Source organism: Mus musculus, chromosome 4 (genome assembly GCF_000001635.26).
Source record: "Mus musculus strain C57BL/6J chromosome 4, GRCm38.p6 C57BL/6J".
Taxonomy (NCBI): domain Eukaryota; kingdom Metazoa; phylum Chordata; class Mammalia; order Rodentia; family Muridae; genus Mus; species Mus musculus.
This window is the reverse complement of record NC_000070.6, coordinates 3,654,628-3,678,955: the sequence shown is the minus strand read 5'-3', so window position 1 is coordinate 3,678,955 and position 24,328 is coordinate 3,654,628. Positions and strand designations below refer to the sequence as shown.

At 42.6% G+C, this 24,328-nt stretch overlaps 1 protein-coding gene and 2 long non-coding RNA genes across 7 annotated transcripts in view; 1 reads left to right on the top strand and 2 right to left on the bottom strand.

Annotated features, from left to right (window-relative positions):
• The window catches only part of Lyn (LYN proto-oncogene, Src family tyrosine kinase), a 113,545-nt gene extending 112,657 nt beyond the window's left edge, over nt 1-888 (bottom strand). For 2 of the 3 annotated variants that reach the window (NM_001111096.1, NM_010747.2), the window contains exon 1: nt 592-835. The gene's annotated coding sequence lies outside the window, so the exon portion shown is untranslated. Of the gene's footprint in view, nt 1-591 lie in introns of all 3 variants that reach the window. The other variant, XM_030253285.1, reaches the window with a different exon arrangement.
• Nucleotides 848-20,394, top strand: Gm42250. Of its 3 annotated transcripts, XR_881076.3 has the most exons (5): nt 848-2,143; nt 3,989-4,064; nt 9,499-9,875; nt 15,187-15,342; nt 18,730-20,394. It is a non-coding gene; the product is annotated as a predicted gene, 42250 (long non-coding RNA). The 3 variants fall into 3 exon arrangements; XR_003955363.1 differs by lacking the exon at nt 3,989-4,064; XR_001784223.2 differs by lacking the exon at nt 15,187-15,342.
• 2210414B05Rik (RIKEN cDNA 2210414B05 gene) lies at nt 15,848-22,450 on the bottom strand. Its single transcript, NR_040643.1, has 4 exons — nt 22,301-22,450; nt 21,298-21,666; nt 19,653-19,722; nt 15,848-16,132 (listed from the first exon to the last, which is right to left on the bottom strand). It is a non-coding gene; the product is annotated as an RIKEN cDNA 2210414B05 gene (long non-coding RNA).
• Between the last annotated feature and the right edge of the window lie 1,878 nt (nt 22,451-24,328).

Below are 24,328 nucleotides of genomic sequence, written 5' to 3'. Positions count from 1 at the left end.
GTGGCAGCCGTTCGACGTCACCACCTTGCCTCGAGTCAACAGGGACCTCAGCTGTCAGCCAACCTTAGAGAGGGGCTGGGTTCAAACCCCCCTTCTCATCCCTGGGGACTCAAGGTCCGATCTGGACACTAAATACTGGATCCCAGATGACTCCCTCTGGAATCCCCACCGCGCTCCCTTTCGGAGTGGACTCAGGCCACTTCTCTCTGCCAGGCAAGAGAAGCTGGAGAGGGGCATGGGAGAGACTTGACGCCAAGGACCCAGGGGCGCCCACCCTGTGCGCACTGCCCACCACGCCTCCGCGCCGCTCCGCTGCGGACACCTGCGGAGTCGCCGCCCCCGCGTCCCCGCTCGATCGCCCCGGCGAGTCACAGTCTCCCAAGGCTGAAGGAGTCTAGATGCTCTCGCCACCCGGGGCCAGCGCGAGCGCCACCAAGAAGCAGTGCGCGACCTCTGCTGCGGGCGCCGTGGCTGCACCGAAACCCGGAGTCCCAAGCCAAGAAAGCGACCTGTGATCCGGTCTCTGACCCAGCCCCGGTCCCTGCCCGGTCCACCCTACGCACCCACCCTGCGCTCAAGCCCCGGACTTACTCGCTCGTGGTGGAAGTTTCGGGGCGGCGGAACTCCACGGTGACTTCGGTTAAAAGCTGTTCACGCGACGGGATAGCCCTGCGGGGCCCGCCTGGGAAGCAGCTGCGGGCCGGTGTCTTAGGACGCGTGACCGGGACTTGCGGGCACACTGCTCGGGGAACAGTGCCCGGCCTGCAGCAACCTATTAGCTGCAGAACGTTGGCCGGGAGGCGCCCAGGCCCGGCTCGGTGGGAGAGGAACTGGCTGTCGCTGGGCTCGGCCGAGAGGTCCCAGCTACTTCCTGGTGCTCGAATTTGCATACTGTGCTGGGAGGGCGGGGAAGTGACCGTTTGGTTCCTGTCCAAGGTTTGGTATTTGGTGTAGCCATCGCTCAGGGTTTTACAAGCAAACAGACTTTGGAGACCCAGACCGCAAGTTGGGAGAGTGGCGGTAGCCTCGGAAACAACATTCTCCCCAGGGCTGCGTGGAAGATCTAGGGGTTCTCGAGGGTCGTGGAAAACGTTCACCTTACTTCACTGTTCCTTAGGACCCAACTCCTCAATGCACTGTGTCTTGGGAGCAGAAGCAGCACTCTCTGTGTGTGTTTGGAGCTTCCAGAGAGAAAAAAACCGGTATCAGCGAGTAGATGTTTGGAGGGTATGGCGAGGGGGAATCTTTGCTTTAACAATCAAAACATCAAATTCCTTAAAGGTGTACAAGGAGTGCTGAAGATATTCACTGGAATGAGGAGTGGGAACTCGCTATGGAGTTAAAGGGCATGCCAATAGCTGAAAGCTTCCAGGAAAATGGAGCTAAGACTACTTATCAAGAACTGTCCTCTGTAGCAGGCTCGCATTGATTAGCATGTGGTCCTGGTAACATTACTGCATTCCTAACAAATGCTGTGTCCTTGTGTTCCTATGTGTACACAGTACTTGGCATACTGTAGGTACATAACCAGTGTGTGTTGTAAGATTGCTTGTTCAAACCAAATTTTGACTTGATAAATGCCCCTTACTGAACCAAGATATGCAATTAGCCTCAGTCACTATGATACCCACTTATGCTAATCTGACTTCTGTTTTCTGGGATTCCCTAATTGCAGTTCAACAGGTCAGAACAGGTACCTTGTAACAAAGTCCAGTACAGCTGTCATTTGTTACTAATGAAGGAAGACTAACATTTGTGAGCACACTGATTCACCAGTTTTGTTGTTTTTCTTTTCTTTTTTTCAGACAGGGTTTCTCGTTGTAACCCTGGGTGTTCTAGAACTCACCCTGCAGATTATGCTGGGCTTGAAACCAGCAATCTGCTTCCCAAGTGCTGGAATTAAAGGTGTGCACCAGCATTTCCTGGCCCCTCCATTTTTCAGTCAACCAGGGACTATGAAGATGGTGCCAGAGATTATAATGGAGCTGAAAAATCTGTATCACTTAGTGGTGTCGTAGCTGTCATAGCTCTTTCAGTGTGACAGTGCAAGACAGATCTACAGCGTTTGTGATGATGCTGATACCAACAAGTCCTCTCTACCGTTGTGGACCATGACTCCTGATTGCATCAAAAAGGACATAAAGTGAGTGACCTGGAGCACATAGGTTTAAGTGAGTGTACGATGTCTACCAGAAGACGAAATCACCAAAGAGCATGCTTCTTAGAGTGCCCCCATCACTAAGCCACAGGAATAACTCCTCAAACAAAAACAGTAGGAAGGTGGTTATTCCTATAATGAACAGTGCTACTGTCACTGTCCTGCTGAAGAGTAGCCAGTGTGTTAGCCTGGGAATCTGTGGTGCATATGAACTGTTATCTGTCAAGTATCGTATAGAACAGTGTAGTTTAAAACCTGTTATCCCAACCCTCTTGGGAGTGTGTGTGGGGGGGGGGGGCGGGGGGGAGTTTGAATGACCCTTTCATGGGGATAACAGGAAAATACATATATTTAAACTGTGGTTCATAACAGTGGCAAAATTACAGTTATGAAGTAGCTATGAAAACAACTATAAGGTTGAGGGTTCCCACCACATGAGGACCTGTATGAAAGGTCCACAGTGTTAGCCAGGGTGGGAACCACTGCTTAGGAGGAATTCACCATCTGAGAATTCATGTTCTGGGCTTTTCTGAATGACCTCTTCAATACACTGGCTGTAAGTAATAACACTCTTACATTGAGCCCCTGAAGTCTTGGCTAACTCACTTCAGCAGGACAGTGACAGTAGCACTGTTCATTATAGGAATAACCACCTTCCTACTGTTTTTGTTTGAGGAGTTATTCCTGTGGCTTAGTGATGGGGGCACTCTAAGAAGCAAACAAGAATAAGATTAAGTTATTTGGCATTGACTGCCACTGCTGTCCCTTCTACTCTCCTGGGAACCTTTCTCCAGAGATCTAGATTTCTGAGCCCAGCATGGGTACTTTTAAAAAACTCTTTGCACAAGCTGCTGTTTGACTTTTGTGAGAAGGGGTGGAGTGGACACAGAGACTCCCTTGAATGTTGCAAGCCTGGCTAGAGATCCTTGTGATCCAAATGGCAATACCATAGAGCAGCATCGACAGGCCAGTCAGTCTCTGGAGGAAAACCCAACAGTTCTCAAGCTCCCTAGATCGCTCTAGTATCGAGATGCCATTGGGAACCACTGGGAGAGCCTCAGCCAAATTCAAGTTGCCCATTTTGGTACAACTGGCATAAAACCTGTTGGTTTTAGAAAACTGTACTTCAAAGATGAAGAAGTTCACTTTGCTGGAAGGGTGTGGGAGAATTTTCCACGAGAACCAGGCGTTCACCCAGATTTTCTGGGAAGGAGGTGATTAGTGGCTTCTTTGTCATAACCACCACCAAAATACTGGGCAGGCTCTTTAACGAGACTCCTACTCAGTCCTCAAGACCATGCCCTCCTTTACACTACGTAGGGAAAAAAGGCTCAACATTAATAGGCAGGTTGCCTGAATTCCCTCTGTAAAGTCAATGTGTTGGATTTGAACCTTGTACTGTGTGGGTGACATTGAAGCTTTTTATTCAGTCACTTTCCCAGTCTGAGATGCCACAGACAAAGCTTCGGCTAAGAAGCCCCAGTCCTACTCTGTTTCCCAAAGCAAACAGGGAAGTCCAGCTCCAAACCATGCTAGTTCTCTGACATTGTGAGGGAGCAAACAAACTACCTAAACAATATGTTATTACAATTGAGCCACATAGTAATGATCATGACACCAATTACATAATTATTGTTTGAATCTTATTAAAGTTAATCTGCCATTTGATGACACACAGAAGCGTACTGCACAGTAACTACACCAAAACAGTGAACTACACATTAAAAATTGCCTCATACAGTCAGATTAGAGGTTTCCAAGGTCTGTCAGGTGCTGTCTGGAAGGTAAGAAGAACCAGTGAGATGATGTTTCTGTTCTCTCTGAGGGAAGGAGGCTCCACTGACCTCAGATCTGCACCATGGACGCTCCGTTCTCCTCTCCTTAACAAGCTGGCCTCCCAACCTAGGTATCTGCTCTATCCTCAGTTCAAATTCTACAAATGCCAAAAGTGGTTTCTAAGTGGCCTTATGGTCTTTAGAAACACTTTTTAATTTTTAGGTAGATGTAATTTCAGAATTACAGGACTGTATCAAAAGTAACACATGGAATAGTATATATTCTTTGCCCAGTTCCCCTGCTATTAACATTTAACCATACTTTTTTGTTCCTTAGCACTTTTCCATCTCTCCCTCTCTTCCATCAATCTCTCTGCCTATAAATGATCTGAACTGTTATCTGACAATTAGAGGAATAATAATCCTTTGCCCTCATCATAAGCCTCCTGGCTGCTGCTCTTTTTTTTTGTTTTTGTTATTTTCAGTTCTAAAAACGCAGTTGTCTGCATTCTATCCATATCCCTCTGTCCCCCTTTTACTTCATATTTCAGAGACTAATTTCAAATATCTAAGAGCATTCTGTCATCCTTGAGCCTAACCACCACCCACAGGTTTGCAGCCGGGCAGGACAGCTTTCTTAGAAAGAATGTGTGTGTACTTACCCATGTCCAACATGGTAGTAATTGGAAAACACAAACCTGTATTTGTTTCCAGGAAAAGCAGGAATCGTTTAGCACGAATTACTTACAGATGCAGAGCATTATTATTTTTTAAAAGAAACTACAAAAATTTTGTAATAAGTATTATAAAATATCTCGGTGCTGGCTAGTTTTATGTGAACAAGTTAATGTTATTTAAAAGGAGGAACATCAATTGATAAAATGCCTCTATAACATTCTCATGGAGGGCATTTTCTAATTAGTGATTGATGAGAAAGGGTACAGCCCACTATGGGTGGTACCATCCCTGGACTGGTGGTCTTTGGTTCTATAAAAAAAGGAAACTGGAGGCTGGAGAGATGGCTCAGTGGTTAAGAGCACTGACTGTTCTTCCAGAGGTCCTGAGTTCAATTCTCAGCACTCACATGGTGACTCACAACCATCCGTAATGGGATCTGATGCCCTCTTCTGGTGTGTCTGAAGACAGCTAAAGTGTACTCATATACATAAAATAAGTAAATCACTCTTTTATAAAAAGAAAGAAGGAAAGGAGGTTGAGCAAGCAATGAGGAGCAAGCCAGTAAGCAGCCCTCCTCCATGACCTCTGCATCAGCTCCTGCCTCCAGGTCACTGCCCTGTTTGATTTTTGTCCTGATTTCTCAGTGATTGCTTTGGTCATGATGCTTCATCACAGCAATAATAACTCTGACTAAGACAATGTTTATTCATGAGTTTATCAAATGCTGATTTTTAGCAGGAAATCGGTGATACTGTTCTGCTTTTGACAGGGGTCTTAGCATGTGTGTGACTCAGTTCATGTGCCAGACCACCAGCATGCTGTGATGCACCTAGGAGCATCTGTCAAAGAGGACACACTTCTCTGATATTTTCCCAAGAATGGAAAGGGTTGTCACAAATCATTGTCACTTGGCACTGGCATGGCATCTTGTCTGAGATGCCAAGAACTGTTCTCTAATTGATACTATTTGGTCATAAAAAATATGGCAGTAAACTAACCTCAACCATAGTTCAGAAGTGATGTACGTGGATGCTTAAGCCCCTCCCTAATGTGAAAACAAGTCCAGCCTTTTGCCCTGAGATTGGGTGACTCCAGATTGATGTTAATTTTTATAGCAATAGTTTTTTGTTATTATTTTTGTTTCATTTGTTTTTAACTTCACATTTATTGAGGTTAAACTGGCAATACAACCTGAAACTACAGAATCTCAAATAGACTCTGTGATACTTGGTCATTGTTGGTAGAGGATGCTTCCCTGGCCTGTTGCTTTTTGAGACAAGGTCTTGTGACATAACCAAAGATATCCTCAAACTTGTAATTCTGTTACCTCTGCCTCCAAGGTACTGGATTTACAGGCATAAACCACCATGTCCATTCATAACAACCTTTCATGTTGAGCCACTGATAGCCTTTAGAGTCTGCTTAATGCTGCCTCTCATTCATGGGTCCATCTTCTCAGGCAGCCCTATGTCCACTCATTAAGAGCCTCCTGTGTGCCTGGAGCAAGACGAGGGTAATACTAAGTTCTTTTTCTTTCTTTCTTTCTTTCTTTCTTTCTTTCTTTCTTTCTTTCTTTCTTTCTTTCTCTTTCTCTCTATTTCTCTCCCTCCCTCCCTCCCTCCTCTTTCTTTCTTTCTTTCTTTCTTTCTTTCTTTCTTTCTTTCTTTCTTTCTTTCTTTCTTTTTTCTTTCTCTTTCTCTCTATTTCTCTCCCTTCCTCCCTCCCTCCCTCCCTCCCTCTTTCTTTCTTTCTTTCTTTCTTTCTTTCTTTCTTTCTTTCTTTCTTTCTTTCTTTCTTTCTTCCTTCCTTCCTTCCTTCCTTCCTTTCTTTCTTTCTTTCTTTCTTTCTTTCTTTTTTCTTTTTGAGACAGTATCTCACTACATAATCCAGGCTAGCCTTGAATTAATTGCATAATCCAGGCTGGATTAAACTCACGACAATCTTCCTAAGTTAGCATGAGTTATCACATCCAACTTGTATTCAATTCTAAATAAAATTGTGGACAGCTATCAGCTGAACATGGCCAGTTGAGGATGTTGGCATAATGTTGATAGTTACTTTCTTTATCTTAATAGTTTTATCTTCATTGGACAGTGTTATAACATTTATGTGTGTATATATATATATATATATATATATATATATATATATATATATATAACAGGTGTCTGTATTTGCCCATCTTGAATGTTCAGATTCCCAGTCTATATCATCTTTGAATAAACTTAGCATCTTATAGCACTTATGATTTTGTACAGTTAGACGACATCAAATGAAGTGGGTGGTAGTGGCCCACATCTTTAACACCAGCACTGAGGAGATAGAGGCAGGCTGATCTCTGTAAGCTCAAGGCCAGCCTCATCTACAGGTTGAGTTCAAAGATGTCCAGAGCTACACAGAGAAGTGCTGTCTCAAGAAACAAAAAGCACCCAACCAAAAAAAAAAAAAGACATCAAATAAATTCAGGAAAGACAAACGCCCATTGAGCATGCTTTGTTTAATACTAGTTCTTGCACTTGGCCACCACTGATGTGAGAGAAAAAGCATACTTCAGAAGTTGATAGAGTCTAGCTGCGTGGTAAATGTTGATGTGCTCTAACCTGAGTATCAGTGGCTTGTGTCCCCAGAGCATGGCAGACATGGTTAGTGATGTCATGCACCCAGCAAAGTGTCATGGAGACCAGTGAGGCTTCATTCTGATCACCTGTCATTCCTTAGCTCTACTCAGAAAACTACGGAGCTTTGAACATTCTTCCAGGGCTCTTGGGAGAATCTCTGCTGCCTTCTAGGAGGCAGAGTTCTTCCCAGGATGGGTTTATGGTTTTCTCTGACTCTGGGTGTATCTTTATGTAGATTGAAGTAGTTTGTATGCATGTGTTCCCCAGAAACCCTGTAAGTTTTAATCATTTATTGCTAGGCTTTGAGAATGTCACTCCTCCAAAACTATACCCTCCTGTGATAATTGACCATTGGATCTTACATAGGGAATCTCCAGCTATGATTATAGGTAAATTCAAAGGTATAGAAGAAAAAACCATCACAAACTTAGAATTTCGGACAGTTCTTATTGACCTTTACTTCACAACAGGTAAGTCTTGACTAAACTACCATGATTTTGAAACTGGGTAGCAATTTTTAGGACCCAAAGCTTATTGAAGAGGTTATTCTATATAAACTTTAATTTCTTTGACTTTGTGCACTGTAGAGAATCTTATCAAACCTGTACAAGTCCTGGGGAGTCGAGCAACCAGTTTCCTAACCCATTGGCTAGTGCGTGACTGTCAACTTGATTAGATAAAGAGATGTCTAGGCTGTAGTGAGGCACACTCTTTCATGTGGTTGGGAAGACATTTCCAGAGATGACTCAATGAGAAGGGCAACTTTTGAAAGCTTCAGCACCATCCTATGGACTGCAGATCTACAATGAATAAGAAGGAAAAAGGGAGAGAGCAGCTGAGCGCCAGCATTTTCCTTCCCCTGCCCCTGGACTGCTGAGATGTGAGCAGGCAGCTGTCATGCATTCCTACTGCCTGCTACCTTTCACTCCAGGAAGAACTGGAGCCCCTCAAATCATGAATAAAAAGAAAGTATTTCCCCTTGAAATGGGGATTTCAGTTCATGGCAATATGAAACATATCTGGGGGCTATTAAAGAGATTTTAATATAGGTTTTAAGCATGAAGGTCAAGAGAAAGAGGTACCCTGGAAGAAAGGGCTGATACCAAGGGTATGGGCTTCTCATTGTCTCAATGTAATGTATTTACAGTAGCTATAAATACTTTTTTCTTGGCTTTGATGTTATATCTCTAAGGGTTGCTGGAACCTAAATGACACAGTATGGCAGCCCCTGTGATTTGGATAGGATTAAGGCTGACCATATCATAAATCCTTAGGTCACAAGGATTATAAAGGAAGTTGAGTTTTAAGTTTTTTAAAATGTTATGTTATTTTTTTGTGTATATGGGTGTTTTGCCTGCATGTATTCTGTGCACGATGTGTATACAGTGTACTTCAAGGCCAGGAGAGGGTGTAACACTCCTGAGGTGAGTTACACCGGACTGTCAGCCTCCTTGTGGGTGCTGGAGATTGAATCTATGTTCTTTGAAAAAACAGCCAGTACTGTTAACCACTAGATCATCTCTCCAGCTCCCAAAATGATTTCATTGTAAGCAAAAAGTTCAGTCTTGTTTGTGGGATTCCTAGAAAATCTTTCAGAAAGGAGTTAGGCCATACTTGAAGACTATATAGGCTTAGGCCTTATGCATGTCATTGTTAACATTCTCAGTATAAAAGGAGTATACTTTCGATGTCAACAACTGTCTTAAGTTAGGGTGTCTATTGATGTGATGAAACACTATGACCAAAAGTAAGTTGAGGAAAAAAGGATTTATTTGGCTTATACTTCCTTAATGTAGTCTATCACTGAAGGAAGTCGGGGCAGAAACTCAAACTGGGCAGGGATGTGGAGGCAGGAGCTGATGCAGAGGCTATGGAGGGGTGCTGCTTACTGGCTTGCTCACTGTGGCTTGTTCAGCCTGCTTTCTTATAGAACATAGGACCACCAGCCCAGCAATGGCTCCACCTGCAATGGGATGAACCTTCCCCATCAATCACTAACTAAGAAAATGCTCCACAGACTGGCTCACAGCCTGATCTTATGGAGGCATTTTCTCAATTGTAGTTTGCTCCTCTGGGATCACTATAGTTTGTGTCAAGTTGCCAGCACAACAACCTTCACAGCAAAGGTTAATTGTTTTGAATTTACTTTTTACATTTACTTACTTGTGTGTATGTGCAAGTGTGTGTGTGTGTGTGTGTGTGTGTGTGTGTGTGTGTGTGTTGTACACAGGTTCTTATGTTGGGAAATGGTTTTTCTCTGTGTATTCAGATGCTGATTGCTGTACCCAGAGATCTGGTTATAGTCCAGACATTGGCATTGTCATGATATTTGGAGCATCCCCTGTCTCAAGGATACGTAAAACTTCTTTTCTTCACCTGTGACTGGTTAATAAAGAGCTGATGCAGCCTATGAAGGGTCAGAAGAAAATAGGGTGCAACTTCTGATCCCAGTCATGCGGTCCAAAGCAAGAAGAAGAAGAAGAAGAAGAAGAAGAAGAAGAAGAAGAAGAAGAAGAAGAAGAAGAAGAAGAAGAAGAAGAGAAGAGGCAGATTCACCCTAAACAGATGGTCGGGAACTCCCCATGAGGTCACCATGAGGAGAAGATGGATGGAGCAGGAACAGCCAGGGCAAGACAAAGATGGCAGGTAACACCAAGTGGCTGGGAAGTGACAGGAAGTTGGCAGCCTTAAAGGGTTAGAATAAATGATTATCTGCCTAGCTTAGTGCCTGAAGCTTGTTAATACTTCTTTTTTAGGTCTCAGTGTTTTTTATTTGGGAGCTAAAACAGGCCAGAGCAAGTGTACAAACACCGTCATTACTTGGGAGCAAAAGGCGTAAAGAGACCCACCAGAAATTACATTTTCATGTCTGTGTGGGCCTGTGGAAGTCAGAGGGCCAATTGCAGGAATTTGTTTTCTTTCCACCATGCTGGCACAGGGATGAAATCAAGTCATCAGGCTTTGTGATAGATGCTTTTACCCGAAGAACCATCTCACTGCCCAGCGCATTTGCCCAGATTTAACATGACATAGAGTAGAATGATATGAAAACTACAGAGTTTCATGAAGAAAGGAATTTTAAGCCAGTTAAATTTAAGAAAAGAGCTGAAGACAAGAAAGTTTCTGTAATTATTAAAGAGAGTAGGATTATTGCAGAATAATGCCGGACTTTAGCAAGCGTGCATTGAGGATGAAATCTTCCTCACTGGAGGCTCCAAGATTGTAACAATGCAAGTACATTCGCAAGGGGAGTGCCTGAAAGCATCCAGCCTTCCATGTACCCTGCTGGAAAACAGCCGCCTAGGAAAGCCAGTCTGCAGATGATATCCTTTCTGCTGTGCTCAGTGAAGCATACACATGCAAGTGTAAAGGTGTCATGAAGCCTTGCACCCAGGTTCCTGAAGCTAAGATGTGTAACAGAGTGAAGCTAAGATGTATAACTCATGTGCAGTGTCTGAATAAGCTGTGCATGGGGCTCTGATGGTAAAACCAAGTTATAGTGTAGACCCTAGGATATTCACTGAAGGAAGGAAGCTGAAGGCTCGAAACAGCTAGTGTAAGAGAGCTTTATTAGTCAGGGTTCTCTAAGGGGACAAAATTGATTAAATGGATATACGTATGCATTAAAGGCAACTTTACTAAATTGGCTTGCTGACTGTGGCTAGTGACGTCCAACCACAGCTATTTTATGACAGAAAGGTTAAGAACCTGGTAGCTGTTTTGACCATGAGCCTGCATGTCTCAGCGGTCTCAATCTGCCACTGGAGTCTGAGAAGATCCCTGGAGAGCTGATGATCTTAGGTATATGTTAGAATTTCAAAGAAGTTAGTTCTAAAATATGGGCAATGGGATGCTGCAATGACAGGATGGGTAAATTTGCCAGCTAGAGGCAGAGGCAGAAGACAAAACCCAAAAGCTTCTTTTTTCCATGTCCTTTTATGTGAGCTACTCCCATAAGGTGTGCCTTATATTTAGGGTGGATCTTTTTGCCTCAGTTAATCTGACCAAGCAAATCCCACATAGGAATGCTCAGTAGCTTGGGTATTAGCTGATTTCAGGAATGGCTAGTGGACAACCAAGATCACAAAAGGTCACATAAGATTCATGCTCTAGTGCTGGAGGACGAATCTTCCCTAGATGACTAGAAGCCAGATGGTTTCATCACAAGCCAAGATGCCAGACATGGAGTTGCAGGGGTTTGTGTTTGCCCTGCTAGGTCTTGCTTTGACCCAATATTTCCTTGTTACCTTCTGACTCTTCTTCTCTAATACATGTTGGAGATATACAACAGTTTTTAAGAACTGGTACAGCTATGAGTTTGTCTTGAGACTCAGAGTGACTCTGGACTTTCAAACAATGTTGAAAATTCAAGACTTTTGGACTTGAGGTGAATGCATTTTGAGATGACCAGGGTGGAGGTGGGGCTAGAAGCAAGTTATGGTTTGCATGTAAAGTGTCCCAGCTGGTCCATATATTTAGACACATAGTGTCTGGTGGGTGGTACTATCTGGGGAGGTTATGAACCTGTAAGAGGTGGGAAGGAGGAAGCGGGGTAGCTGGAGGTAGTTGTCATTATGAGGCAGTCCTTGAAGTCCTTTATAGCTCAGCTCTGTTTCTTGGTTCCCTGAGATGCAGGCAAGCAGTCTCCATATGCTTGCCCTGCATGGAGCACCATGAAGCATCCTATACCAAGCTTTCCAGGCTGTGGTAAATAGAATACCTTCCAGCCAAATCCTATGAGCCCAAATAAATCTTTCCTCAGTGAAGCAGCAGGAATAGTAAGCAATAGAGCAGTGGTGTCACAGTGTGGGCAAACACAGAGGGGGGGATGTGTCAATAGTGCTCAGAGAGCCTAACAGTGGAAGGGTATTTTTGTGAGACTTACCATGTTGACACTCATGTTTACATCTTTGCTCTCATTCATGTCTTCCTTGCCATCTGTCTTTGTGTGTCCAAGTCCTACACACTTTTCAAGGACTAGTTTAAATGCCACATTATAAAAGAAGCCTTTTCCAAATGCATCACTATTTGTTTTTTTTTAAACCTGTGGTAAGTTGCCTTTACTTCTTGTCAACAGTAGTCACTTTTTATCCTTATTCTAATCTTGATGTTTGCCCTCACATACCAAACAATGAAGAGGTAAACCAATCTCTTTTATTTACTAACCTAAGTTTTAAACTCAATGCACATTAGCAGAATGTACTCGTAATTTTTTTTAAATGATTGAGCATAAGATATATGAGATTATTACTACTATGTTGATATTCAAAAAAGTGACTTTCTGCTTTGGTTCATAGGGGAACCTATATTGTTTTAAGACAGGGTCTCTCTATGTCATCCTGCAATTCTCTTTGTAGATCAGACTGGCCTCCAATTTACGTGCTTCTGACTCCCGAGTTCTGGGAATAAAGGCGTGTGCCACCATGCCCTGTTTTAGTAAAACCCTGGCCTGGGTTTTCTATCCCACCTTTGGTTATTGAAGTACCCAGATGAAAGACACACTCTCAGCCTTATGTTTACAGTAAGCCTTACGCTGCACAGGAGTTGGGAAGATACCTAGTCTCCATGCTAATAGAATCTACTTTCCTACTGATAACCCCGAGTTATCACTGACTACTTACTATGTTTCATTTGAGCTGCTCTTAACTCCAATTGGCTAGCCCACAGGGACATGCTTTTATGGCTCAGCTAACCCATGGGATCTTCTTCTACTCCCTCCTACATGTTCTTTTCCTCTTCCTCCAACCTCAAGTCCCAGAAAACCTAAGCCCCATCTATGTCTCTTCTCCCCAGCTATTGGCTGTTGGCATTTTTATTCACCAATCAGAAATAACTTGGGGCAGGATTCCAGGGGCTACATACTCCAGGTCTTGGGGTCACAAATGTAGCATTAGAATAGACAGTAAAAGATAAAACCTCAACAATTCCTGGCTCCTGGGGAAAACCTAATAGTAATTTAGTCTCTGTTCTGTATCAGGAGCTAGGTAAGTCACTAGTGGACATCAAATCTTTGCACTTCACAGAAGGTTTTTTAAAAAACACTTTCTTTTTACATCATCTTACATTCTCTAAAATTGAGTTAAAGGAATTAAGAAGTTTCCAAGGTCTCACAATAGTGAGTGATAGAACCAAAATTTGACTGGAGGTTTAACTAAGCCCACCTGTACCCTCCTTCACTGCACACTCCCATGCCTCATCTCCTTTCTGCACACCCTCTGCCAAGGTTCCATCCGATCACAAGGAATACCTCCAGCAGTGACTACCCCCACCAAGAGCATGTTCGCATTCTGATTCCAAACGAATGTGCTCTGCAGAAGTTACAGGATCAGCCCTAATATTTTCAGAACCATTTTTTGAGAGAACAAGTGGAGTTTAGTATATGCAAATTAGTGATGAAAAATGAATGAAACGCAGACTGTTCCCTGACCTGGATAATGACGGCTTGTATTCAAAGGTATATGGACCATTCAAAGGTCTAGAGAAGCAGAGTAAAGAGAATACATGTTTGTGTGTTCATGTGTGTGTGCATGCATGTGTGTGTGTGTTTGTGTGTGTCTATATATTCAATATTCTCTCTGTCTCTGTCTGTTTCTGTCTCTGTCTCTATGTCTCTCTGTCTCTCTGTCTCTCTGTCTCTCTGTCTCTCTCTCTGTCTGTCGGTCTGAGAAGGAAACACTCCTAGGAGTTGATGTGTGGGATTAGAGAGTTTGAAAGATTGAAACACATGCTATCTGCAAAACCACCCACTATATCGGAAATCTAGGGATATGTCACTGTTACAGTGCAAGTTCAAGTCCAGAAGCACTCTGATGACAGCAATTTTTGTTTTCTTCTTGAAACTTCAGTCTTTTTCCCCTAAACTCTTGAGCTGGTTTGGTGAGACCCACCTACAATGTGAAAGATAATCTGATTTTCATAAAAATCTATTGAACAAAATATTAATTAATCTACAAAATGCCCAAATCTGAATAGGGACTTGAGGGTTTTGATACTTGAATTATAGGCTGGAAGCATTCGTGGGCTCAGTTCCCTTTTTGGGGGAGAAGGTACAGCTACAGGGCTTTCCTTTTCTACATGGAGAATGCACCTAGCATTATTTTATTTTATTATTCTTTGAGAACTTCATACAATTTCACAATGTATCTCACTGATATCCACTCCCTCCTCCAGCTCCCCCTAGAGCTCCCTAACACTTCCTCCTCCAAATTTTATGCTCCCCTTTTTTAATTATTATTTTTGATAACCTACTGAGTCCAATTCAAACCCATATGTGTATGGGTGTTGGACCAGCCACTAGGATATGGGCAGCCTACCTGTGGTCACACTCCCAAAGAAAATGACCCTTCATCTCCCAGCAACCATCAAGGTTAATTACCAGTAGCTTCCCAGTTAGGGGTTGGAGCTCATAAGCTACTCCTGTATTCATGCTGGAAATGTAATGTTCACTGGCTCGATATTACATGGCTCTTGTGTAGATACCTACAGATACTGTGAGTTCCTGAGCACAAGGGCTGCTATGTCCCTAGGTCTGCATTTTACATCTCTTTCCCCCACTTAGCCTCCTGCCATTCCCTCTTTCCATTCCCTCTCCTGTTGTGTTTTTTAAGCCTGAGAAGTGGGAGATGGAGGAGTGTTGATAAATGTCTTGCCTAAGGCTGAGCATGTATAGTTACTTGACCACTTTTGAGTCTTTGAATTAACCAGTGGCCACACAAAAAGAAGCCAATCTGATCAAGGCTGAAAGCGACACAGGTCTATGGATCTAAGGATAAATAGTTAGAGGCAGTTCTGCCAAATGGCTTTTCATGTATCATGTGAGTTATGCCAGAGCGCCACTCATTTTACACACAAAATTGAGACATGCTCAAAATCACATCACCAGGAGTCAATGCAGAACCTGTGATTCCTTGGGACCTCAGCCTCCATTCAGTGACGGTACATTTATCTGTCCACCTAGACTCCGGATGTAGACTCAGGTGGCCACATCCCAGGCTGATGCTACAGGGCCACATTCAGGATTCCATGCATCTCCAAGTTGACGGTCTTGCTTCTCTTCGCCTGCCCATGCCTCAGACAGTGAGTCCCAAGGCACCCGGCATCCAGTGACTGTTAGGTAAATATAATTGTTCAGGATATGGACAATTATATCTATAATATTTTGTTCTTAGGAACAAATACAACCTAAATTCTAGAGAAATCTGGCCACACAAATCATCTTTTTGGAAGAGAAGAAACATGTATAGAAACTCCAAGGTCTCTGTGTCAGTTGTAATTTCATGGTTTCTCAGCTGTGAAATGCTGGCTTGTTCATTTTGTAAAGTGGGGCTTGGTTCAGTGGCTTCTGTAATAACAACCAGTTCTCAGATTCGGTGCTTTGTACAGTAACATGTGAAGCCTTTTATTGTCAGTTCAAAGCATTTGCCCAAGAAAATAAACCATCGCAACCTAGAGTAAAGTTTAAGGAGCACAGCTGTAATCCCAGCACTCGGCAGGCTAAGGCAAGAACATCACAAGGTAAAGGCTAGCTAGGGTTGCTTAAAAAACAAACAACAACAACAACAAAACAACCTAAGGCTGTTTTGAATAAAGATTGAAAAATAATCAAATAAACCAGTAATCAAATCTTTCACTTTATTGAAAGGAGAAATATTCAAATATTTAGGCAGTTCATTACAATGAAGAGGCCATAAATATATATATATTTAAATACAGATATGTAGATATATTAGTCCTGTATATCATATATATATATATGGGTTTGAGCATTCATGTGTCCCACAGCCCATCTGCTAAATGCTTAGTTACTAGTTTGTGATGAGACTGGAAAGCCATGAAACCTTTGGAAGGTGTGATGGTCCTCTTGGCTGTTGATGAGATTTAGAGTCTCCATATCTCTGGGCAATCTGTGAAGAATGATCTGGATTAGGTTCCTGGTGATGGGAAGGCCCTATATGTATGTGGGCTGTACTATTCTATGGGTTGACTCTGGGACTGATTAGACAGAAGAAAAATGACCTGAGCATAGGTACTCATTGCTGTTTCCTGATGGTGGAGGTCATGTGACCAGTTGCCTCCTGTCCCTGCTGCTGTACCTTCCCTGACATGATGAAGTAAAAGTCAAATAAACCTTTCGTTCCTTGGGGTCTTGTCAGCTATTTTGTTGCTGCAACAAGACAACCTTGTGGAGGAAGACAGGTCCTTAGTAGCGTGTCCTTGGAGGACACTTGGGACCCTGCCTTCCTCCTAGTTGCTTTCGGGAGACGATGAGATGAGCAGCTTTGCTTCATGTGCTTGCTACTAACAAACACTGCCTCCTCATCAGCCTAAAGCAGTGCAGCCAACCATGGACTAAGCCTCAGAAGCCACAAGCCAAATTCAATCTTTCTTCATTTTGAAGTAACTTTTTATAAGGAGTTTCCCTGAATGACAAGATATTGAGTAATGCAATATGTGTGTGATATAAATCTGGAAACAGGAAATAGAAATGGGAGCACCTGAATCTGTCCCCCACCCTGCCCCGGAATCTGCTGAAATATTTTAGCTGTCCCTCTGAGGTGGTAGGATTTACACCCTACACAAGTTTGGCAAAGTTTCCTAGGAAGAAGTGGAAATTCCCAGACAACACACGCTTTATGATTCTAAATTCTCTTTCCTACTTCATCAATTTATAAGCAAAATATAAATAACTAATTGATTGTTTTGTAATTAGTCATTCTTTCTATTTTTTGTTTGTTTTTTGTTTTTGTTTTTTGTTTTGTTTTGTTTTTTCGAGACAGGGTTTCTCTGTGTAGCCCTGGCTCTCCTGGGACTCACTTTGTAGACCAGGCTGGCCTCGAACTCAGAAATCTGCCTGCCTCTCTGCCTCTGCCTCTGCCTCTGCCTCTGCCTCTGCCTCTGCCTCTGCCTCTCTGCCTCTGCCTCTCTGCCTCTGCCTCTCTGCCTCTGCCTCTCTGCCTCTGCCTCTCTGCCTCTGCCCCTCTGCCTCTGCCTCTCTGCCTCTGCCCCTCTGCCTCTGCCCCTCTGCCTCTGCCCCTCTGCCTCTGCCCCTCTGCCTCTGCCCCTCTGCCTCTGCCCCTCTGCCTCTGCCCCTCTGCCTCTGCCCCTCTGCCTCTGCCCCTCTGCCTCTGCGCCTCTGCCTCTGCGCCTCTGCCTCTGCGCCTCTGCCTCTGCGCCTCTGCCTCTGCGCCTCTGCCTCTGCGCCTCTGCCTCTGCCTCTGCCTCTGCCTCTGCCTCTGCCTCTGCCTCTGCCTCTGCCTCTGCCTCTGCCTCTGCCTCTGCCTCCCTAGTGCTGGGATTAAAGGTGTGCGCCACCATGCCTGGCTCTTTCTACTCTTATCAATCTTTGCATATATAGCTGTCATTTCTGGGGTCTCTTTTGTGGTTGCCTAGTGGTTGCCGATTCTTTCCCTATTTTACTGGGAAGAAGACAAAACCATTGACAGAAGGTGTGAGAGTTGAGGATAAAGAGTTATCCACAAACCAAAGAATCTACCATTTCCCTCTGTCTCTTCTCTGTTTCTCTCCCTTTTCAGAGAAGCTTAGATTTCTATGAAGAGTAAAAAACTGAGCTGAGAATGGTGGTACATTCCTATAACATGGGAGAGAGAGGAAGGAAGATCACCAGCTGTAGGCCAGCTAGGGTTGCAGAACCAGATCTCAATCTCAATGGCAAATGAACAAAACTAAACAATAAAAATTAAGAGCCAGAAACCAAACACAAGTCAAGAATTGGGGTTCTAGAAAATATTGAAATCATCGATAAGGGAGGATTGGAGTGTGGGGAGAGGATGACGGGAAATCAGTAGAAGAGGGTGCACTGTAAAACAAGAGGCAGGCAGAAAGGTTTTGCTGACAGGACCCTGACATAGCTCTCTCTTGTGAGGCTATGCCAATGCCTGGCAAATACAGAAGTGGATGCTCACAGTCATCTATTGGATGGAACACAGGGCTCCTAAAAATGGAGCTAGAGAAAGTACCCAAGGAGCTGAAGGGGTCTGCAACCCTATAGGTGGAACAACAATATGAACTAACCAGTACCCTCCCCCCACCCCCAGCTGTGTCTCTAGTTGCATATGTAACAGAGGATGGCCTATTTGCCCATCAATGGGAGGAGAGGCCCTTGGTTTTGGGAAGATAATATGCCCCAGTACAGGGGAATGGCAGGGACAGGAAGTGGGAGTGGGTGGGTTGCGGAGCAGGTTGGGGGTAGGATATAGGGGACTTTGGGGATAACATTTGAAATGTAAATGAAGAAAATATCTAATTAAAAAAAAAAAAACAAGAGGCAGGACCTGCTGGCGAGCCTCAGACCTGAGTGGACGAGGCTTGACATTCAGTCCTACAACAAACAACAAGAAGAATTTTAAAAATCCAAAAGAGGGATATGTTGTTAGAGAGAGTAGTGATGCAAAAGCACTTTTAAATCATTGTTTTGTGAAATTGAAGCTCTAAATACAATGTGTATTTGGCTAAAGTTCTGTTTCCCTTGTGTCTTCTGCAGAGCCAGAAGAGAAACAAAACACTGAAGTTCTGGCAAAAGTGCACAGCGACTACAGGATGTCCTGTTACATTATCTGGTCAGGCAGACGCATGACTCACTGTACAGTATGACACATCGGAAATGGGTTTATTGTGCATCAGTCCTCTCCCTCATAAATATTAAACACGTAGATGTGATGATAGCAAGCTATCTTTGTCCTAATATAAAGGTTTCTGATGTACTTTCTTTTTGAAAAAGAAGAAATTTCAGACATATTGGTGATGATAAGAAAAAGTACGGGGACCTCACATTAAACTGCCTTTGAAGCATCCCCACGTTCCTGCAGCTCCCCTTCTGAAGGCGAGAGTAATAAATGGTGTAAAAAGGTAGTTCTGTGCATTTCACTGTTGTCTTCCAAAGCTGGGATGGTGTTTGCCCAACTACAAAGCCTCCAGCCGTTCACCCACAGTAGAAGGCTATGCTGTGGGTGGGCGTGTACCTCAGTGGCAGTGCTTGCCTAGCATGCTCAAGGCTCTGGGTTCAATCCCAAGCACAAGAGGGATATACTTTTAAAACTCACCAGTAGTTGAATAATAATAATCACAAATGTAAGTTGAAAAATAATAACCATTCACATAATCATAAAAAGGGACCAACATATTTTCTCATTGTGAAGATGTAAAAATGAATTTCATGCAGTCAATTCTACAATCCTTTGAGAAATGAAACTGAATGAAGAGCTCATGGTGGAGGAGTGTTCTTCCTCTTTTTAAAATGGTGTGCTTTTTTATAGGAGCCTAAAATGTCTGCTGTACACAGACACTCCTTGATTACATTGTGTCAGAGAATCTTGGTGTCTACTTTCAGTATAGGATGACAACTGAACTACATTGTTGTGTTGTTCTGTATCTAAGACAGGATCACACTCTGTAGTTCAAACTCACCTGGAATTCACTCCATAGCTCAAGCTGGTCTCAAACTTGCAGTCATCCACCTAGCCCAGCTTCCCAACTGCTGGAATTACAGGTGAGAGCAAATAGTGCCATCAGGTCACATCATTTGTGAAAAGAAATACTTTTGCAAAGAAAGAAAATGTCCTTCAGTCCAATCACTGAAATTGCTAAATGATAAAATTTAGACTTAGTTTTAGACCTTTCATGAGTTTGCAGATTTTGACCCTAATAATGTGTGTGTGCAGGGTAGTATGTGTACAAATACATGTGAGTGCATGTGGGTATGTGTGTAAAGGTATGTGTATGTAGGTCACAGTGTGTATAGGATGATAAATGCACACAGATATGTGAGTGTTTTGTATTTGAGAGGGGAGATGTGTTCAAGGGTCTTTTAAAAGGTAAGAGTGTATATGTAGAAGTTCATTGTAAGTAAACATTGTAAGCTCGTGTATGTTTATGGATGAATATAGGGAAATACTGGGCTCTTAAGACACATGTGTTAACTTCATGTAAATGCAGATACTTGTGTGCATAGACTATTACTGGGAAATGTATTCTGGGGTAGTATTCTGGAAGTGAATTGGCTGTGTGTGTGTGTGGGGGGGGGGGTTGTGATATTAGAAGCTAAACCAGTCGTGGAAGCTGGACTGTGCAGAGCCTTCAGATCAAGGACAAGCATTGTGACATCACTGAGAACAGTTAGTAGGACAGAGAGGGAGGAGAATCTACATAAGATACTTTGAATAATTCCAGCAGCCACAATACTTCTGCTTAACTAAAGGGTTTATTTGATAGTTGGGTGGTATTAGAGATAAAGGGAGAACAAAGAAACTGATTATCAGGCTGTGAAGTCCCATTTCATGAAGGATAGGAACTTGGTTCCTTTGGGCAAGAGAGTTGCTTCTAAGAAAAGCATAGACTCAAATTTCTACTCCATCTCTTATTAAATTGTGAGATAGGGTCTCACTATGTAGCCTTTGATGGTCTGAAACTTTCTGCATAGATTGAGCTAGCCTTGAACTCATAGAAATCTACCAGCCTCTGCCTCTCTAGTGCTGGAATTAAATGTCTGTGCCATGGTGCCTTGCATCTACTCTAGCCCTTAAAAGCTTGGAAAGTGATGAACTCAGTAAAACTTGAGGATATTTTAAAATTTTTGTTTCTATCATTTATCCATGGAGCCCAAAGCCTTACTCATGTTTGGTACATAACTCTGTTACTGAACCCCAAGTCTCTATTTTTAAATGGAAATAAGATTTTCTTGAACTAATGTGGTGATTTAATCAAACAACACAAATGACTTCCTGTAACTTGATTCACTGAAAATTCTCATGGAGAAAGTAGAAGAGAAAGAAGAGAAAAAATAGGGATTTATGAGGACTGCCCTGTTTGGTAGAGAAATAGAGCTATTTCTGACTCCAATTCTTCAGTCCATTTTTAGGGTTTCTAATTCAGTGTCTAAGTTTGAACATTTTCAGACTGCAGGCAATAACACTTTCTATACACATAGATATGGGAATATGATACAGAATATTATCCACATGCCATCTCCATCTGTGTGAAGGCATTAAGTAAGTAAATAAATAAATAACCAGACATAAAAGTAATGAGTTTGTGGTAGGAAAAGACAGAGTACCTGCTTGTTGGCATGGGATAGTGAGTCAGCCATTCCACAAGGATGTCGACTCAGGGTGATTCTTTCTTCAGTAACAGGCCAAGGATAACTCTTTGAGTTGTGGGATGAACAGCCAATTCAACTCCAGGTCCAAGAGCAATGTGTCGTGACCAGATCTCAGTCAAGTGTGAAAATCAAAGTAAAGATAAAGTAAAAAGAAATAGTGACCTGTGTGCTCTACTCTGTCAGTATAGCTGTCAACGAAATGTTTCTTCTGCAGAAAATACTTACAGTTTGCATTTTTGTAAGTTTGTATGTTGACAGTATTTGAACAATGGGAATTTACTTAGTAGATATTCAAGGTTGGTTGAAGTCTTGAGAACAGGGCATCTGTAATAGGATTAGTGGCTTTATAAGAAGCTAAGACATAGTTGAATTGCTTAGTTGAATTCAGAAGGATGTGTGTATGTGCGTGCATGTATGTGTGTGTGTGTGTGTGTGTGTGTGTGTGTGTGTGTGTAAGTCAGAAGACAACCTCAGGTGTTGATTCTCACATGTTTACTTTTGGTGTGGGGTAGGGTGGGAACAAGGTCTCTTTGTCCTGGAGCTCACTGAGAAAGCTAAGTTGCAGTTGCAGGGCCAGTAAGCCCCAGGGATTCACCTTACTCTGCCTACCCAGCATGTAAGGATCAACATCTGAGGTTGTCTTCCGACTGATACACACACACACACACACACACACACACACACGCAAACACATGCCCGCGCATACTTGAGAGCTGGGGATAGAATGCAGGCGTTCCTGTCTGTAAGAAAAGCACTCTAAAGACTGAGCTACCCCCTCAGCTATTAAATTGAGAATTCCTCTGTAGCTGTTACTGACCTGAAATTTATTACTTGTAACCCTAGGGCTGAACTCCCATTTCCCATTTTGCCTGTCTCCTGATTGTTGCAATTACAGGCAAGCACCTTCATGACTTAATCCACACATTCAGTCAACATAGAGTTATATTGGAGCACTTACTGTATGCTAGCTTCTCTGATGGATGGGAATAATCCCTACTATTAGCCATGGAATTTGAATCTCATGAAGACTGAACTTGCTGGGGTGTCTCTGGGGTGGGTAGAGAACGCCAGTCTTCAGGCTTCAGCCTAGTCTCACAGCTTAGGGGCTTACCCAGGGAAACTGTGTAGAAATCTCTCCTGACAAACAGAAACTCGACGTAAGAGAGGAAGAACAAATAGCACATTTGTTTTGTAAAATACAGAATTCAAATGAGTGTGTGATGTCCTCCCCCAAATTCGCTAACCTTATATAATTTCCTTCATTACAAATGCTGATGTTTTAGAATACCGAAACCTAGCTGACAGAAATAACTCTCTGGAGGTTTTTAAGCATTGTGCCACAGAAAAGAGAATGACACTTAGAGAGAAACTAAGTGAAATGCCTGGCTGAACAGTAAACCACCTTTTAAGTTCACAGTAAGAGGAATGGTCTTTGGCTAGCATGATCATACGCAATTGTAGTCCCAGCTTCTTAGGAGGGTAAGATAGCAGAACTGCTCCATTCCAGGAGTTTAAGGTTAGCCTAGGCAACAGAGTGAGACCTGGTCTAAAAACCAACCAACCATCAAAAACAAAATAGACAAGACCCAAAAACAAATCTAAAAACAGCCTGAGCTAGAAACAAACAAAACCTACATGGATTTTTCCCCCTCTAAATAGAACTTTCTAGTTGAGTTTGAGGCTGGTAACAAGTTTCAGTCCAATGAACATCTTTTTTTAAAAAGTAAGACAGAAATAAATCAAAAATAAATTTGATTCTATCTAGTTCAGTTTAAATAACAAAAAGTTATTAAGTGGACCTTTCAGTCAAACATTGAAGCTGACATTACTGTGAAAAAAGGAATTTCTGAGTGAAGACACCTCACTTGCTTAGCTTACCCTCGAAATCAATGCAGTGTGAATGAATTAACATGTTCCAGATGAATTATTCTAAAGGGACATTGCTCAAGATGTAAAAATAAATTGAACACAGCCATGTTGTAAATATAGAAAAGAAAGAATCCCATGAACTGAAGGCAGTGAGGAACCTTGGGCTGATGGCGTGGGAGCTATGACAGTGTTTGTAAAGAATATTTTCTTGTTCATTTATTTTGTTTAAATCTAACATCTCTTTGGTTATTTTTGATTTTTCATGACAGTGTTTCTCTGTGTAGCCCTGACTGTCCTGGACCTTACTTTGTAGACCAGGCTGGCCTCGAACTCAGAAATCTGCCTGCCTCTGCCTCCTGAGTGCTGGGATTAAAGACCTGAGCCACCACGCCTGTTTAATCTAACATCTTTTGGTTACATTAATCAATTGTAAATTATAAAAATGTAATTGTAATTGATCAATAACATTGAGTTTTATCTACTATATCTTCACACTGGTGAACTTGTTGATTGAACATCCACCCAAATTTATATGTTGATATCTCTGAAATTTCAATATTTTATATTGTGATTTTATTTGGAAGAAGGGTCTTTAAAGAAATAACTAAGATAAAATGAAGTCACACGAGTGAGCCCTAATCCAATGTGACTGGTATCCTCATAAGAAGAAAAATGTGGGGATCAAGACATGGCTCAGTGGTTAAAAGTGTGCACTGTTCTTTCAGAGGCCCAGAGTTCAGTTCCCATCACACATGTTTGGCAGTTCACAGCTACCTGTGACTCTAGATCCAGAGAACATGATACCCATATACAGAAAATAGTAAAATAATTTAAAAAATAAAGAAATATCATTTAAAAGGGCATAGGGCTCCAAGAAAAGAGACCATTTCTAGGTCTGGCCCCAGTAAATGCAACACAAGGTCAAAACAGTCAGAAATGAACTTTAAACATGACAGGGACAAAACCAGGAGGCTACCCTCAAGGGGACTCTATTGTCACAACTCAGACAAGTGTAATATAAATTATGAAAGTCACACAGTGAAACAGATTATAACTTGTAAGATAAATTAGAAACCATGAGTCTAAGCTGATATTTAAATGGAAAGTGGTTAATGTT